Here is a 17,123-nt window from a genome sequence, read left to right as displayed (position 1 = left end):
GTTAAAGGATTGAGAAGTGAATATTTTTGAAAAAGGAAATACTGTTATTCTAAAAGTAATGCAATAACAAAAATTTTTACAAGAAGTAAAGAATGTGTGAAAGAGGGATAATTTTGTAAAGAGAGGAGTATGAAAATTCAAGATGGGACACAGAGATTACCATATACCAGCAAGAGTGCCATTTTTTAACCTAAAGGATAATTGCAATGGTTGTGATTGCAGATACTTTATTCAAATGCCTCTGGCCTGTTTTAAAACTAATCACAGTCCCAGAAATAATGCTAAATCTAAAAGTTGATTTGATTTTCTCCAGTAAAGTTAATTTTCAAAGTTGGAGTTGTGATCACAGCTAAAATAAAGATTCTCAGGAACCAATACGCCAGTGATTGCGAATGAAATGCTTTGCCTGCAGTAGGATGCAGCAGTGAAACACTTTCCAAACTTAAGTAGCAACTTCAAAGTAATGTGGAATCCCTTCTTGCAAGCATTTGAAGCACTAATTAATCTAAGTAGACAGTACATTAAATAAATGCTTAATAAAGTCAAAATCCAATGAATGACAGAAGCAGCCCACAGTAAAAGGAAATACATACTCAAAATAATTGGAATGAAATGATGAAAAACATTGCAATGTAGTCAGTAATATTAATTCCCCACCCACCATGGTTTTAAGGTTTGCATGCCTAGAAATTGGATTTCACCCTTTTTTTGGTGAATCAAGCCAGTGAAATTGAGCAGACAGATAGCGTTAAGGTGGTTTACACCCAGTAACGTGCTAAAATGGGACGCATTGCCACTCTAGTCAATCAGCTCCTGACAATTTGCTCTTCACAATTCCAAAACGATGCCAGTCCTTCACAGCACACTCCCAATGGTAGGAAGATACCAGCAATTCATATCACAGCTGTCATGGAGGGGAGAGAGGTTGCAAGGAAAAGGAACTACTAATTAAGTAAACAAGATAAATGCTGATGAGAAGCTATACAAGACCTTCGCATTGCATAGGAAGAGCCTAGCAGGCAGAGGCTCTGATTATCTCCTTTGGGGTGTGAATACCCTCTCATTCAAGCAACACAAACATACTTGCACGTCAGGTGATCTGAACACCAAAAATTGTGGTAGTGAGACATTTTAGTCATTGGATCAGGGGTTTATGTATTAATCTGTTAAAATCAGTGTAGGTTGTAATGTGTTTTGGAGGAGAGGGATTCTTGTACTATACTGGGAGTGCTGAAGCTCCGTCTACGATATATCTACAGAACACCAGGAGCTTCAAGACTGTGCATTTCATTCTGCTCAAAGTGCTTATGATATAAACACAATGACATCATTATATTCTATAACTATATGACCTATTTACATATTATGCACAAGTTCAAACCAACAGGTTGTCCTACAAAGGAGGGATAATACATGTCATCCGGACTCCCTCAGCTGATTATTGGTGAACTATGTTGGGTTATTAGGGTATACATGGGGTCATTATGTCTGGACTGAGGACTCTGATGTAGCAGGTTTTTTTTTATTAAAAGCAGCTCTCTGTCAGGGAGTCCTTTACTGGCTGTGCATTTTATTCCTCCTTCCTCTGCTCTGCTAGGAGATGAGCTGGTGGTATCCAACAGAGATTTCCCTCAGTAGCCTCCTGCTCCTCTTGTTCTCCGGTCTCCAGCTTGTGCCCCTCTGGCTCTATGTATCCGTGCTGCTGTCTCTCAGCCAGTGGCAGCTAGCTTCAGACTGCTAGGTGGCGCAACATGCAGCACACAATACCAAGGTTTCTGCCCCTGCTGAGCAAAATGCGCAGGGTACCCCTGGGCTGATGCAGGCAGCAGAAGGCCAATGGCATTTGCCTCAGGTATTTACATGGCTCTTGGTGTGGTTGCACACTATAGCTGTGGTAGGACTGCAAGTTGGTGTCAGGACACATGGAAGTTAACACCAGAGGCTGCAGATGCTGGAACCTGTCACAACAAACAAAACACTAGAGGAACTCAGTGGGCCAAGCAGCATCTGCTGAGGGGAATGGACAGTCAACGTTTCAGGTCGAGGCCCACCACAGCTCCAGCCACCTCCAGACTGGGGTCCCCAATGCCACCGCTGGGTTCCGCTGCTCATCCTCTGTCACTGCTCGTGGTACTACTTACCTGTACTACATCAGTGCACTCTGTACTAACTCAATGTAATTGCACTGTGTAATGAATTGACCTGTACGATAGGTTTGTAAGACAAGCTTTTCACTGTACCTCAGTACAAGTGACAATAACAAACCAATACCAATACCACCCTCCGCTGATCTCATACGCCACCCTCAACAAAATAAAAGTCCAGGTGAAGGGTCTTGACTCGAAACGTCAACAGTCCATTTCTCTCCATGCATGCTGCCTGGCCCACTGAGTCCCTCCAGCATTTTGTGTGTTCCCATGGAAGTAGAAGTTCCCATGATTCAATCCTCTGCAGAGTGCTGACCATGGAAAATGTCTGGCAGTTCAATCTCTCTGAGGATTGCATGTCATGGAAATATGACCATCAGGAAAATCTTCAGATGGCCCACAATCAACTGAATATTGAGGGAGTGGAAACACTTTCTGTTGAGGAGAAGGGAGCCCTTACTGACATGGGAGTGCCATCAACGGCTGAGATATCACCTGCATTTTTTCATGGATACTGTGCCTGGGCATCCCCCTTGATGCTGAACCCTCAGCAAATTGGGAGACATTGCGGAGATCTGCTGTGGTCACTTAATTAGTTCTTGTGATGAGGAAACTGAGAGTCAATGTGACCTTGATGTCCATTGGACAGGGCAGCCCAGTCACAAGAATGTGACTGAAGCTCCTTCAAAAGAAAAAAAATCTCACGCCTCTGTGATTGCAGCCTTGGAGAACTTCAGCCGGTTAATGCATTGTTCATCAGAGAGATGCAGGCTAACATGTGGAATCTCTGAAGACCCTATAGAAGCAAGTCCTTTGCAGTTTGGCACATCTTTGCCTTCTGCCCTGGGGTCTATGATTGACCTTGCATGGTGAATTATTGCTGTAATACTGCCACAAGTAATAGATTTCTGCCTGTAGTATTGCTTCAGGGGCAACTATGGAATAAGTATTTCAGCCACTAAATGCTGGGAAAAGCACACCTCTCCCTTTCCAAAATATGGTGCCCAGAAATGAACACAATATTCCCACTGAGGCATTTACACTTTGTTTTGAACAACCTTCCCAAGTATTTCTACCACCTGCAAAGATTGTTATTTAGGTTTCCCTGTCCTTGCACCCTCGAACAATATAACATATTGCTTCCCTTCAGTCTGCCAAATTGCATTACTTCACCATAGTAAATTCCAATTGTCCAGTTCACCAATCCGTCAATGTTCTCCTACGGAAAATTACCTACCTCATGATTTACTGTATTTCCAAGTTTCCTTTCATCTGGGTACACCACTCAAAGTGTTTAAATCAAAAATAATCACAATGAAATTGATATTAGAAAGAAAACCTAAGTAAATAAGAAAGAGCAAAGGTAGAGTTGATAAAATGTTTTAAATTTCAAGCACTAATTTCTGCAACTTGTGCAAATCCATTACTATACTTCAGGATTCGTTTCAGTGAAATCAAATAAAAGATGCAATCCCAAAAAAAAGGCTTAACCAGGAAATTTGAAACTGTCTGGAAGTGTCAATTGCTTAAGGATTAACAAAAGGACACCAAGTGATATGCACCCACTTGTTTCAAGGAATATGAAGTCTTGGCTTTAAACAGTGGATGCTGTAATTGATACAAGGCACTTTCTTAATTTAAAATCTAAAATGTATTGAGTAATTATCACAGTTCTTTTGGATAAATAAAGGGTTCAAATCCCTTAAAGTTAAAGTTAATAAATAATATACAAAACATAATATACAAAATTATTTAAGTTAGTTTTGTTTTTAAATTCCATGAATTCTTCCCATTTAATGGAGGAAATCAATGAAATGAAATACAATACTATTTGCTGTTATTCATGCACACACCCCAGACTTATTTTTTTCCCCTCAAGAATGTTAACAGCTTTATTGAGAAGCGGCAGCTATTTACAAGCCTAAGCACAAAAGTGTAGTGTAAGCACATTACAATTGAAAGTGGGGTTTGCAAACATACCCGCTGTGCGCTTCTATTGAGTGTTTCATTGTTCAGTGCAACTGGCTCTTAATAATTGTAGTTTCGTAATATAATTTGCTTTAAAAAAAATTGTTTTAGTCCAAATCTCCTGATTGGCAACAAAAGGTCAGCAATTATTGCTGACTTTGAAGAAGCCTCCCCCACAAAATTAGATATGGCTCTCCGCTTTGGATTTCTCCATACTAACATCTGTCTCGGTTGGGTGACTTCCATGGGTATCTGATGTATCCAGCAACTGTGATATCACCAAGCTGGCTGATGTCGGTAAAGATCCTGACAGACAGTGAGCCAGGAAGCAAGAAGCTTTAAGTTTGTGCAACTTTCCAAGAGATAGTTTTAACCCAATTAAAATCTATGGAATTGTGATAATATTTTGGGGATATAGAAATAAGTAATATAAAACTCCATAAACTTACTTTACTGGAGCCAGAAAGATTGTTCAGCAATAATTATTGCCTAATTTAGCATTAAAAACAGCGTTCAGTGAGGGATGACATATTCAATGGTTTATACAGTAAAAAGTTTGTATAAAGTTGATTCATATCAAATGAATGACTCAGGCCTGACAGCTATAACACATACTGTAGAGAAGCAGGATATCACCACAAACAACTTCTGGATTTCTATATTTAACTGTATACATGTGGACACCAGAAGTCTCTGCCAGGTTCAAAAGAGTAAACAGAGTGAATATTAATAGCTTTGCCAATTTCCAACTACAAATTATTGGCTGACGCAAATGTCTTCAGAACTATTTTAAAAGTAATTTAAATTGGGCTTCTCATCTGTCACCTGAATGAGCGGCTACAAACTCGTACAGCATAACCATGCTACTTCAATAATTACTCATCCTGTAACAGTGCAATGAAACAGCACTTCATCACCGTTCTGTCGTTGTATTCATCTGAAGAAAAGAGAGGTGGAGCACAGGAAATAGAACAGCTGCAATTATTAAATTGTAGCCAGCAGAATGAATTTTAGAAAGGATATTATGAAACAGCGCAAATTAAAAATGCAACATATCAATTTTTAAATTATATATATTTTATTGCAATGACCTTCCTTCCATCACAAGGTCAAAAGTGGGATTGTTCACTAATGTTTGCACAATGTTCAATTCCATTCACAACACTCCAGTTAATGAAGCAGCCCGTGCTTTGCTGGCAGCAAGACTTGGACAGCATTCAAGCATAGACTGATAAGTAACAAATAACATTCTTGCCAAAACAAAAATTAGTTGCAGACAATAATCATCTCCAACAAGGGAGAATCTGACCACCTGCCCTTGACATTTAATGGCATTACCAACACTGAGACCCCACCATCATCTTCCTGAGGGTCACCATTGACCATAAACTCAACTGGACCAGCCATATAACTGGTGTGGCTACAAGAGCAGGTCAGATCCTGCGCCTCGTTCTCAGCTCCTGACACCAAAGGCACTATCTACAAGGCACAAATCTACAAATTCCACTATCTACAAGGTACAAATCAGGAGCTTGATGTAATAACCTCCACTTGTCCAGATGAATGTAATTACAAAGGCTCTCAAGAAGCTCAATATCATCCAGGACAAAACAGTTCACCTCACTTGCACCAAATCAACCACCCTAATACTTATTCCCTTCAGCACCAGTGGAAGTGGCTGCAGTGTGTACCATCTGCAAAATCCAACACAGTTACTGACCCAGGCTACACTGACAGCACCTTCCTCGACCACCCAGAAGGACAAGGGCAGTGGTCACATGGGAGCACCACCATCTGCAGGATCCTGTCCAAGCATAGGAGAATGCAGGGGAACCTTATGGAGGTTTATAAAATCATGAGGAACATAGATAAGGTGGACGGTAGCAGTCTTTTCCTCAGGGTAGGGGAGTCCAAACTAGGTGGCATAGATTTAGAATGAAAGGGGAAAGATTTAAAAGGGATTTGAGGGACAACTTTTTCCACACAGAGGGTGGTATCTGGAATGAACTGCTAGAGGAAGTGGTTGAGGCAGGTACAATAGTGTCATTTAAGAAGCACTTGGATAGGTACATGCAGGGGTGGGGCTTAGAGGGATATGAGCCGAATGCAGGAAATTGGGACGAGATGGGTGGGTACCATGGTCGGCATGGACTTGTTGGGCCGAAGGGCCTGTATCCGTGCTGTATTGCTCTATGACTAAAGTCATGCACCATCTGGACTGGTAAATGTATTGCCAGACCTTCATCATCACCGTACTTATATCCTGGAATTCCCTATCCAAGAGCACTGTGGTGGTACCTTCCCCAGAACAACCAGTGTTGCAAGAAGGTGACTCAAAACTGCTTTCTCAAGGGCAATTAGGGACAAGCAATAAATGCTGGGCTTGCCAGCAATGCACAGATCCTGAAATGAATATAAAAAACAGATAAAGTTCAATCCATTTTGAGGTCTGACTGTGTTTCTTTCACATAGTCATCATCCTCGCTGCTTGTCACATTCTATACGTTATCACTAACAAATTTTCCTCTGCCTTCGAACATCTGTCATCTGCACACAGGTTGTCCCTAGGTTACAAGAGGGTATCACTCCTGAGAACTGTTTGTAACCCAAACAGTTCGCAAGTTGGAAATTCAGTTGCTTGGCAATATATTTAAATAAAAACATTGGCCAACCAAGGGCAACGTGTAGTTAAACCAGGGCATTTAACTCACCACAAACTGAGTTCCCACACACCAGAAGATGCCTGCAGCAGCTGGTAAATCTATCCTGCCCGTCTTCCAATGCTCATTGCTTTCTGTGGGCTGTAAATAGGTTGGCATTCGTAACTAGGGTGGATCTGTATATCCTACAAGTGACCCTTGGGGAACATTGCTGTCTACTGTCGTTCAATATGAATCATAACCATTGACCACACTTCACTGTTTTCTGGCATTTAGTAATTTTTTTCCCCTAATAGGTTCAAACTCATCTTTTAGTATTTGCTTCCTAACAAAAGATTTATTTTTGCATTCCCCTTTGTGTTAGTTACCACTCTTGCTTTGCCAATCTTAATTTCCTTATTTTTCTCCTCCCCACTTATTGCGTTTAGCCTCAAGGGCACCGGTCTTCCTCTGTGCAAAGAGGAATTGGCCAAAAGTTGTGTCAAATGTCACATTTAATCATACACAAATTGTACGCGGTGTGAATAATGTGGCAAGAGAAGGAGCTGCCAACGCTGAAGTGAGCTCACTGCCTTCTCTCTCTCTCCCTTTGGATCATCCACAAGGTACATCAGGAGAGGGATAGATTTGCCTGTCTGAGTGGAGCTCCAGTAACATTCAAGGAGGTCAATACTGTTTGGCAACCCATCCACCATCTTAAACGTTCACTCCCTCTGCCAACAGTCCACGGTGGCCGGAGCATATATTACCAATAACAAGGCACACTGCAACAGCCGTCAAGTATTCTTTGATGGCACCTTCCAAATCCTCCACCTTCACTTGGAAATCCTTCTCCCAGTTACACGTTATCCTCACCCGTACATATGTTGTCACTTATTCAATATCAGTGGGGTGTCAATGTCGTAAGTGTACCGAGCAGCACTGCGGGAGGACTGCAGGGATCGATAACCATCACCTTCTCAAGGGCAATTTGAGATGGATAGTTAAGCGTGCCAGCAACGCCCATATCCCACTAATGTATAAGAAAAACAAACCTAATTGTAAACGGAATGACCCAGGAGAGAGAAAAATAATAGCACTGCTTGCTTAGAACGCGTGTAAAGACTGAAGGACTCGGAGGGGGTGATCGCCGGCTCGATCTTGATCGCAACAGTTCCAATGACTGTTGACAGCCCACTGATAGCAGAAACATCGGCAGTGCAGATCCTTCACCCTCCCGGGTTAGCGGTCGGGGAGAGGAGGGGATTTCGGAAATAGACTGAAATCTGTCCAGCTGTCCCTAGGTTATCCACATCAACCATTACTCAGCGTATATCGAAAGGCTAGGTGGCCACTGGTTGAAGATTAACTTGCTTTAAGAAGATGAGCTGCGTTGGCAAAGTGGAAGCGTTCAGCCTTGAGTGCCGAGTTAATACCGGCGCGGTTATCTCGCTTACATGCAGGATTGACGTTGCCGTAAATCAATATACGGCTTTTTTTATTTGGGGAAGTACAATCAAAAGGGAAGACTTTATTAAATATTTACAAAAGAACTGACGCCTTGCTAATTCACTGATGCAACGCCAACAGTTAGACGGGAAAAATGGGGATTTTAAAAAATAATTCAATGAATCGGCGGAGGTTGCGCGAAATCGCTGCAATCGGGACATAAGACCCGGTACAAAGAGCGGATCCGCTGTACCTTGAAGACAAACGAATATATAAAGCCAGCACAATAGCCAAACCAGGATTTATTTGCAGATCAACAGACAGCTTTTATCAGCGGCTCCTTGAGACGACCAAAACAGATGAGGATGACACCGTTTCGATGATCTTAAATGGAGCTTCAATGAAAGCAAACCAAGCCATGTACATATATTAAAAAGCAAGTTTTAATGCAACAGTAATCGCCGCTTCCTTCCGCTCTCCCCCGAGCAGCTCTCGCCTACTTACCGCCTTCAGAGCTTGTGTGAAAGGGATACGTCTGCAGAGATGACAGAGCGCAGCAGCATGAAAGGACTGAGCCGCGGCTGTAACCCTGACAAGCCCCTGGCGCTGACGACCGTCTGCAGAACTGTTACACTTAATGTTTCCAGGAGCAGGTTTCCAGGAAACCAGCCATTGAACGGGAGGGTTTCGTTGGTGACGCCGTGAGGGAAACAACCAATGGAGACGCCGGCAGCGGGGCTTGGAAGCGGGGGCAGGTGAAGGAGGAGGTCCCGGGATTTGGTCGCCTCTTCTGCCGCTCAGTGACAGGCGCTGGGGAGTTCTTATTTGCTGCTCACAATCCTATGAAAACACACCCTCGCTTGACGCATCTCCCTTCAAAGCCTGGCCAGACTTCTGATGTAAATTTTCCACCCACCGTTTGACAAAACACTGAAAAAAAAAGCAAACTGCTTGGAGAATTCAGCGGGTCAAGCAGCATCTGTGGAGGCAAAGTCAACGTTTCGGGTCGAGACCCCTCGCTGCCCCGTCATATGATTGCTTTTGTTACATTAATGGCCAAGAGATCCATTTTATTTAAATGGAAGGATCCTATCCCTCCTATCACATTTCAATGGTTTTCTCAAACTATAACATGTTTAAACTGAGAAAAAAATTAGGAGTGGTACTGTTGATCCTTGGCTTAAATTTGAGGAAGTCTGGAGTTCGTTTATTCAGTATTTCCATATGAAATAACCAGACCCTTTTCAAATCCCTTTCAATAACCTTTGAATATAGACGAGCGGAGCTAATGACATAATAATGTTTTTTTTAACCGAAGAAATATCAGTCCAGCTTTTTTTTTTGAAGTTTTTGGTTTACTTTTGTTTATTATTTTCTCAATTTGGGGGTTCTCTTTTCATATAATTAAATTTCTTTTCAAATTCTTTTGTATTGTTCACTTAGTAAGAGATTGGGAGGTTCAGATTATATATTTCACTCCCTGTGAGTGTATAACTTATTATTGTTATCCCGATCTCTTCGTACTATGTGTATAGTCACTAATGTTATGTATATTAACTTGAAATTAATTTGAAACTTAATAAAAAGATTGAAAAAGAGACCCCCCCCGCATCAAAAAACACTGATGTTTACATTGTATTTTGTCTTCCCCCAGCAACCCAAAGCGAATCCTATCACTCGGTTTCCCCCACTATATCAAATATTTATCATATTCTTAAAAGTAACAATTACGTTTGCTTCAATTATTCGCTGTGTCAAAGCAGAACTGGCCCTTCTCCTAAGAGTTGCAATCTGATAATCTCTTCTCTGATTCCCTAATAAGGAAATAGTATTTCACACTCTCTGCAATATAAAAAAGGCTTTTTTCCTTTCCCAGTACTAATGAAGGGTCATTTATCTGAAAGTTTAACCCTCTTTCTCCAAAGATGATGCCTGATCTGCTGAGCATTTCCACTTTCTGTTTTTATTTCAGATTTCCTGTGGTTGTTTGCTTTACAATGGTGTTTCTGTATTTATCACCTCAAAACAACCTTTAATTTTTTTTAAAAAACTTCTGTTAAGTTCCTTAATAATTGTCATTTTACAGTTGAGATCAGGCTAAGGAATGGATATAAACTGGTAAAATGAATTTAGGATGAACTTGGTTGACACGGAACTACCCTCTGAAATGGGTCAATAAGCAACTTACTTGTATCAAACTTATCTTAGAATAATCAAAATGAAACTAGTTTAACACCCAGCACTTAAGAAAGATAGTCAAGGTCAAAGTCAAAGTCAAGTTTATTGCCAGCCCAATCAATTCCACAACTGTTTTCACAAGCATCTGCAGACAGACCAAAATTGGGAAAGCTGTTCTACAGACTGGTATTTCTCAAGTGTGCCCTGCCCATAAAAAGCAAAAAGAATCCCATATGGTGTAAAGAAGTTTGCTTGCTTCAGGAGTCTGTTGTTGGGCACTTGGATGATATGGCCTCTCCACTGGAGCCGGCTAGTGTAATTGGGCGTGCTATATTGGTGCCGGAAGCTTGGCGACACTTGTGGGCTGCCCAGAACACTCTACGCAAAAGGTGCATTTCACTGTGTATTTCAATGTACACATGACTAATAAAGAAATTTTATCTTATCTTAGAGCTGAGGGTGTTGGCTGGAGAGAGAGGGAGCACTGACATTGGTTTGCTTACCTTGTCAGTGGATTGGGAGGATTTTGTGGAGACAGTATTGGGGTACCTCTTTGAGGTGTCTGTTAACATAGAACATCGAACAGTACAGCACAGGAACAGGCCCTTCGGCCCACAATGTCTGTGCTGAACACGATGCCAAGTAAACTAAACCTCTTCTGCCTGCACATGGTCTATTTCCCTCTATTCCCTGCATATTCACGTGTTAATCTAAAAGCCTCTTAAACACCACTATCATATCAAGTTCCACCACTCCCCCATTCCAGGCACCTACCACTCCCTGTGTAAAAAACTTGCCCTGCACGACTCTTCCTCTCACCTTAAATGCATGTCCTCTAGTAGGATCTAGACTGTTGTAGGTAGTCCATATTTCAGAAGCATACAGAAGGGCAGGGATCACTGCTGCCCAGTAAACCATGAGCTTTGTACTGAGTCTGAGGCCACAGGGATACATGGACCACCCTCTTATTCAAAAAAGGTAAATCACCACCAACTTTTCATGGGTGGTGAGGTACTGGCAATAAATGAAACCCTTGCCAACATTGACTGCTTCACATGGAATTCCTTTATCAGCTTACTGGCTAATGTATCAGATGCTCAATGTGTTGAATAAAGTCTATATCAGGTAAGTAATATTTCCAGCTTCTTTATAAGTTCATTCTTATGGAGAACCAGTCGCTTCATCTTCTTCTGGGAGACTTTGGAGACATCAGTGAGAACTCCCTTCCATCAGTAAGAGTGCCTTCCATTCTTCCTAGATCCTCGACTTCTGATTATTTAATGTTGGTGTTGTATTTACACTAGCAAGCTGTGAGGAAGTTGGTACCAGTCAAGAGGTGAGAATAGACAAGACACTGAAATGGACAGACACATTGTTGGTGGAATTTAATGCAGGGAAATGTGAAGTGGTTCATTTGATGGGAGAAAATAAAGAGGGGTCACAAGTTAAATGGAAGAATTTTAAATGGGGTGCAAGATCAGGAAATAGCCAGTGGAATACTCACTCAATGCTTTGAGCCAGCACTAAATTGCAGAGGTTATTAAATGGCATTTGGAACCATTGGGTTTATAAATAGAGGTACAGAGTGACAAAGCCAGGAAGGTATGCTAAACCTTTATAAAACATTGGTTAGACTCCAGTTGGAGAACTCTGACCAATTCTGGGAAATACATTTCAGAAACATTGTCAATGCCTTTAAGAACTTTTAGAGGACGATTAACTTGGTACCATTATGGTGAAGAATTTTAGCTATGAAGTAGAGTTGATTGTCAAGTGCACAAGTACATGTATGCAAAGGTGCAATGAAAAGCTTACTTGCAGCAGCATCACAGGCACATAGCATAATACATTATGGGCACGGTAGTGTAGCGGTTAGAGTAACACTATTACAGCACCTGCGACCCTGGTTCAATTCCGGCTGCTGTCTGTAAGGAGTTTGTACGTTCTCCCCGTGTGTCTGCATGGGTTTCCTCCGGGTGCTCCGGTTTCCTCCCACATTCCAAAGACGTATGGGTTAGGAGTTGAGGCATGCTATGTTGGTGCCGGAAGCGTGGCAACACTTGCGGCTGCTCCCAGAATATTCTACGCAAAAGATGCATTTCACTGTGTGTTTCAATGTACATGTGACTAATAAAGATATCTTATAGGCAGCATTCACAATAAAAACAGAAATGAAACATATGGTTTTATTGTGAATGCTGCTTATATTATCCTATGTGCCTGTAGAAAAAAGCACAACTAGACCATTTAAGTGCAAAGTGATCAGAGTGGTCACAGTGTTGCTAAACTGTAATGGTGATTAGGGATATGCTGGTTGGTTCCAGAACTGAATCGTTGAAGGGAAGTAGCTGTTCTTGAACCTGTTGGTGTGGGACTTCAGGCTTCTGTACCTCCTGCCCGATGTGACTATAATAAAGAAATTGGTGCTGTTGTACTAAGAGCTGAGAAGATCAAGGGGAGATTTTATTGTGGATTCTATTCTGAAAGAAAAATTCTTTTTTTTGCTAATATATGATAAATTGGTTTATTATTGTCACATGTACAGTGAAAAACTTGTCTTGCACACTGTTCATACAGATCAATTCATTACAACAGTGCATTGAGGTAGTATAAGGTAAAACAATAACAGAGTGCAGAATAAAGTGTTACAGTTACAGAGGAAGTGCAGTGCAGGTAGACAATAAGGTGCAATGTCATTATGAGGCAGATTGTGAGGTCAAGATTCCATCTTAGTGTACCAGGGAACTGCTCAATAGTCTTATAAAAGCAGAATAGAAACTGTCCTTGAGCCTGGTGGTACGTTTTCAGGCTTTTGTATCTTATGCCCGATGGGAGAAGAGAGAAGATGAGTGGGTGGGGTCTTTGATTATGGTGCCTGCTTTACCAAGGCAGTGAGAAGTGTAGACAGAGTCCATGGAGGGGAGGCTGGTTTCCATGATGTGCTGAGCTGTGTCCACAACTCTCTGCAGTTTCTTGCAGTCACGGGCAGAGCAGTTGCCATACCAAGCCACGATGCATCCGGATAGGATGCTTTCTATGGTGCATCAGTAAAAAATGGTAAGGGTCAAAGGGGACATGCCAAATTTCTTTAGCCTCCAGAGGCAGTCGAGGCACTGGTGAGCTTTCTTGGCTGTGGTGTTTACGTGGTTGGACCAGGACAGGCTATTGGTGATGTTTACTCCTAGGAACTTGAAGCTCTCAACTCTCTCGAGCTCAGCACCGTTGATGTAAACAGACTTATGTACACCACCCCCCCTCCTGAAGTCAATGACCAGCACTTTTGTTTTGCTGACATTGAGGGAAATGATTACATATCCTAACACTTGTCTCTGCTATCCTTTTTCTAGTGTTGTCAGCTTTAGTGCACTACTCCCTGCAATCTCACTGGATTCTCATCTATTTCTCATCATCTATGGCCCTTCAACATGTCTATTGGTCTCAACTTTCATTCATCACAGAAATTACTCAGGCACATGATGGAAGAAGAGTGAATCCTCTGGGTTTTGAATGAGCAAATACTTCTCCTGCCAAGGCATTATAATACTGATCTCACAAAGTTGAGAGCATCTAAAGATTGGACCTAAATCAGATTTGTCTTAAACATAAAACATTCTTTGTTGTAAATATTACACATGCAGTTATTTTCTAAAGTATTTTTCAAAGAAAAAAATAAAAGCTGTGTTTTAACACTTTTCTTTGTGAAGTCTTGCAATAGATTAACAAAACAAATATGATCTGCAGTTCTGATGAAAGATTAACTATCTGAAAAGTTAATTCTCTTTTAGTCTCTCTCTCTGCAAATGTCCCCAACCAATACAGTACTTCCAGCATTTTTTTCTTTTTGTTTTAGTTTTTTTAACACCTGCGATATTTAGATTTTGTGTGAATAACTTATTAACATTCATCTTATAATGCCTTTTTGATGATTATAGTATTTGGGCAAATCAGAAGCTTGGTTTGTTGAGCTATATAGTGGTAGTTGGTAGATATTGTGCCTTAATTATCTGGAATATATTCATATTCATACTCAAAACTAGTTAGAGCTGAAATACTCCTTTTTCCAACAACCATTTTAACACACTGAGGGTACACAAGCAGAGGAATTGAGTTATTCCAATGAATGATTTTGGACATGTTTGACAAAAATTATGGAAATTAACATGGAAGCAGCTGATTCATTACTAAAATCTAATGAGATAAAAGTTGGCATTTAAATGACATTCCATAGTGCTTTACAGCCATTGAAGTACTTTCAAAATCTTGTTGCTGTTGTACTGAAGGATGTGGCAACTAATTTGCACATAGCAAGTTCCCACAAACAGCAATATGATAGTTCATGTTAATTTGTTTTAGTGATGTATATTGGCCAGGAAACCATCCTTGCTCTTCCTCAAGTTAGTGGCTTGACTTTTTTTTATAACCAGCTGAAGGGAGAGGCAGGGCAAGTGTTGAATATTTCATCCGCAAGAGAGGAACCCCAACAGGAGGGCGCTCCTTCAGCACTACACTAAGTGTCAGCATAGATCACTGTGTTCGGCTCTCTGGAAAGTCTCTTAAACCTATAACCACTGACTCAGTGAAGAAATGTATCCATTGTGTTGCAGTCTATACATAATGGTAGGGTTCAGGAAGAGGCAGAGAATGAGGAAGGCTGAAATATAAGCAAAATTAATGAATGGAAAAAATGTTTAAAAGCCCACATTATTTTAATAGGTGGCTTTGTGGCACTCAAGCTGAGCCTGTTTTATTCACCCTTGAAAAAAGCATTTTGTAACCTTATATGCTTACATTCTGTTAGAAGTACTGAGGTAAAAAGGAAAGCAGAGTGATTTTGCAATCAACTAAAACTAGAAAAAATAAATTATAATAAAATTATACTCAACCTACATTTACTTACAAAAATATTCAATTTTACAGTGAACACATTTTCTGTGATCAATTTCTTTCTAATATGCTATGGTTTTCATCATAAAGTGACCGACCACTAAAACAGACATCATTAAATACTTTATGGCTGCCTTGGTAAACAAACTTGAGTTGGAGTACTGTTGATGGACGACCACCCAGACAATCTACTGATGGGAATGTGACAAGTTGAGCCATAACTGTGGACAGGAATTCTTTGCACTTGGCCTCAGATTACCATCATAATGCCATGATGAATGTGGTCATTCTATCATAGAAGCAATGGAAAGCTCCTTGTTACTCTGTATTGCTTTAGCCATTTAACTCTAACAATACTCCTACACATACCTAGGGAGCTATTGATTTGATGTTTTGTACACAAGTTTCCCGGGATTTAAGTGAGAGGGCAGTTTCCCCACAGTAAGAACACGCACCTTATATCAGAGAGACGCAAGTTTAGCATTGAAACAGCATAAATGAAATGTAAATTTCTATAAATGCACAATATTTTAGATGCTAGCAATTAGAAATGCTTCAGGTTAAGCAGGATCTGTGGAGAGGGAAACAGGGTTAATATTTCAGTTTAATGACCGTTTGCCAGAACAAAATATATCTTTTTTTTTCCAAATAGTTGTGAAGCTTTTAATCATTTCAATCTATTTTTAAATATTGTTGATTCACATAGACACCCAGAAACCACTGAAAAGGCCTCCGGAGAGAGGTCAACTGGCCATCAGGACAGACGGGGCAGGGCTTAAGACTTCACTGCCTGAGGTTAGTTGCTGCTTGCCTGCTCTACTTTACAGGATGGCTGCTGCAGCTAGGCCTCAAGTTTGATCAGACCCACAGAGTTATTGTGGTAATGTGGGTCGCATGGGTGAATGGGGGAGAGGAGTAGAAGGTGCTGGCAACTCCAAGCACTGTCCAGACTGCTAATTCTTTCTCTACATTGACACGTTCAAACATGCAGCTAGTATGTCTTTTTACATCTGATTGTAGATTGGACCAGAATGGCCCGGTGATGGTGAGCTCCAACCTTATCAGTAAGGCCTGTCTCTGTGGATGTAAATGGCAACATATAGCAAGCACAGAACTAGCCCTTTCCCCACCTCACAGAAGTTATGAGGGGCACAGACAGAGTAGATAGTAGGAAACTTTTCCTCATAGCAGAGCTGTCTAAAATCAGAGGACATAGGTTTAAGGAAAGAGGATTAGAGGAGTTCTGAGGAGGAATGTTTTCACCCAGAGGGCGGTTGTGATCTGAGAAAGTGGTGGAGGAGGTACTCGGTAATAATATTTGAGAAATATCCAGATGAGCACTTGACTCACTAAGGTAGAGTAGACTATGGATCAAGTGCTGGTAAATGGGATTAGTATGGATGGGAACTTGACGGTCGGCATGGACACGGTGGGCTGTATGACCTGGTTCCGTGCTGGATGTCTCTGATTCTATATCCAAGTTTGCTGATGATGCAAAACTAGGCGGGGTGTGAGCGGTGAGGACACGGCGTAGCTCGAGGAGGATATAAACAGCTCATGAATGAGTGAGGGGCATGGCAGATGGAATATAGTTTGAAAGAACGTCAGGCCACCCTCTTTGGTAGAAAAAAATGGAATCTCAAGGTATGTTTTCAATGGTGATAGATTGAAAGGTGTTAATATCTAGAGGGACTTGGGTGTCCTTTTACATGAATCACTGAAAGTTAACATACAGCTTTAGCAAACAATTAAGAAGGCAAATGTGTGTTTTTTTTATTGCAAGAGGATTCAGTGCAAGAGTAGAGATGCTTGCTCCAATTATATAGAGATCTGGTGAGACCATGTCTGAAATATTGTG

At 41.1% G+C, this 17,123-nt stretch overlaps 1 protein-coding gene across 1 annotated transcript in view; it reads right to left on the bottom strand.

Moving 5' to 3' along the window:
- The window catches only part of LOC127582892 (phosphoethanolamine/phosphocholine phosphatase-like), a 30,424-nt gene extending 21,441 nt beyond the window's left edge, over window positions 1-8,983 (bottom strand). The window contains exon 1 of the mRNA XM_052038533.1: window positions 8,708-8,983. The gene's annotated coding sequence lies outside the window, so the exon portion shown is untranslated. The remainder of the gene's footprint in view (window positions 1-8,707) is intronic.
- Window positions 8,984-17,123: the final 8,140 nt, after the last annotated feature.

This window comes from Pristis pectinata, chromosome 25 (genome assembly GCF_009764475.1).
Source record: "Pristis pectinata isolate sPriPec2 chromosome 25, sPriPec2.1.pri, whole genome shotgun sequence".
In the NCBI taxonomy this organism is placed as follows: Eukaryota; Metazoa; Chordata; class Chondrichthyes; order Rhinopristiformes; family Pristidae; genus Pristis; species Pristis pectinata.
This window is presented reverse-complemented; position numbering and strand designations above follow the sequence as displayed.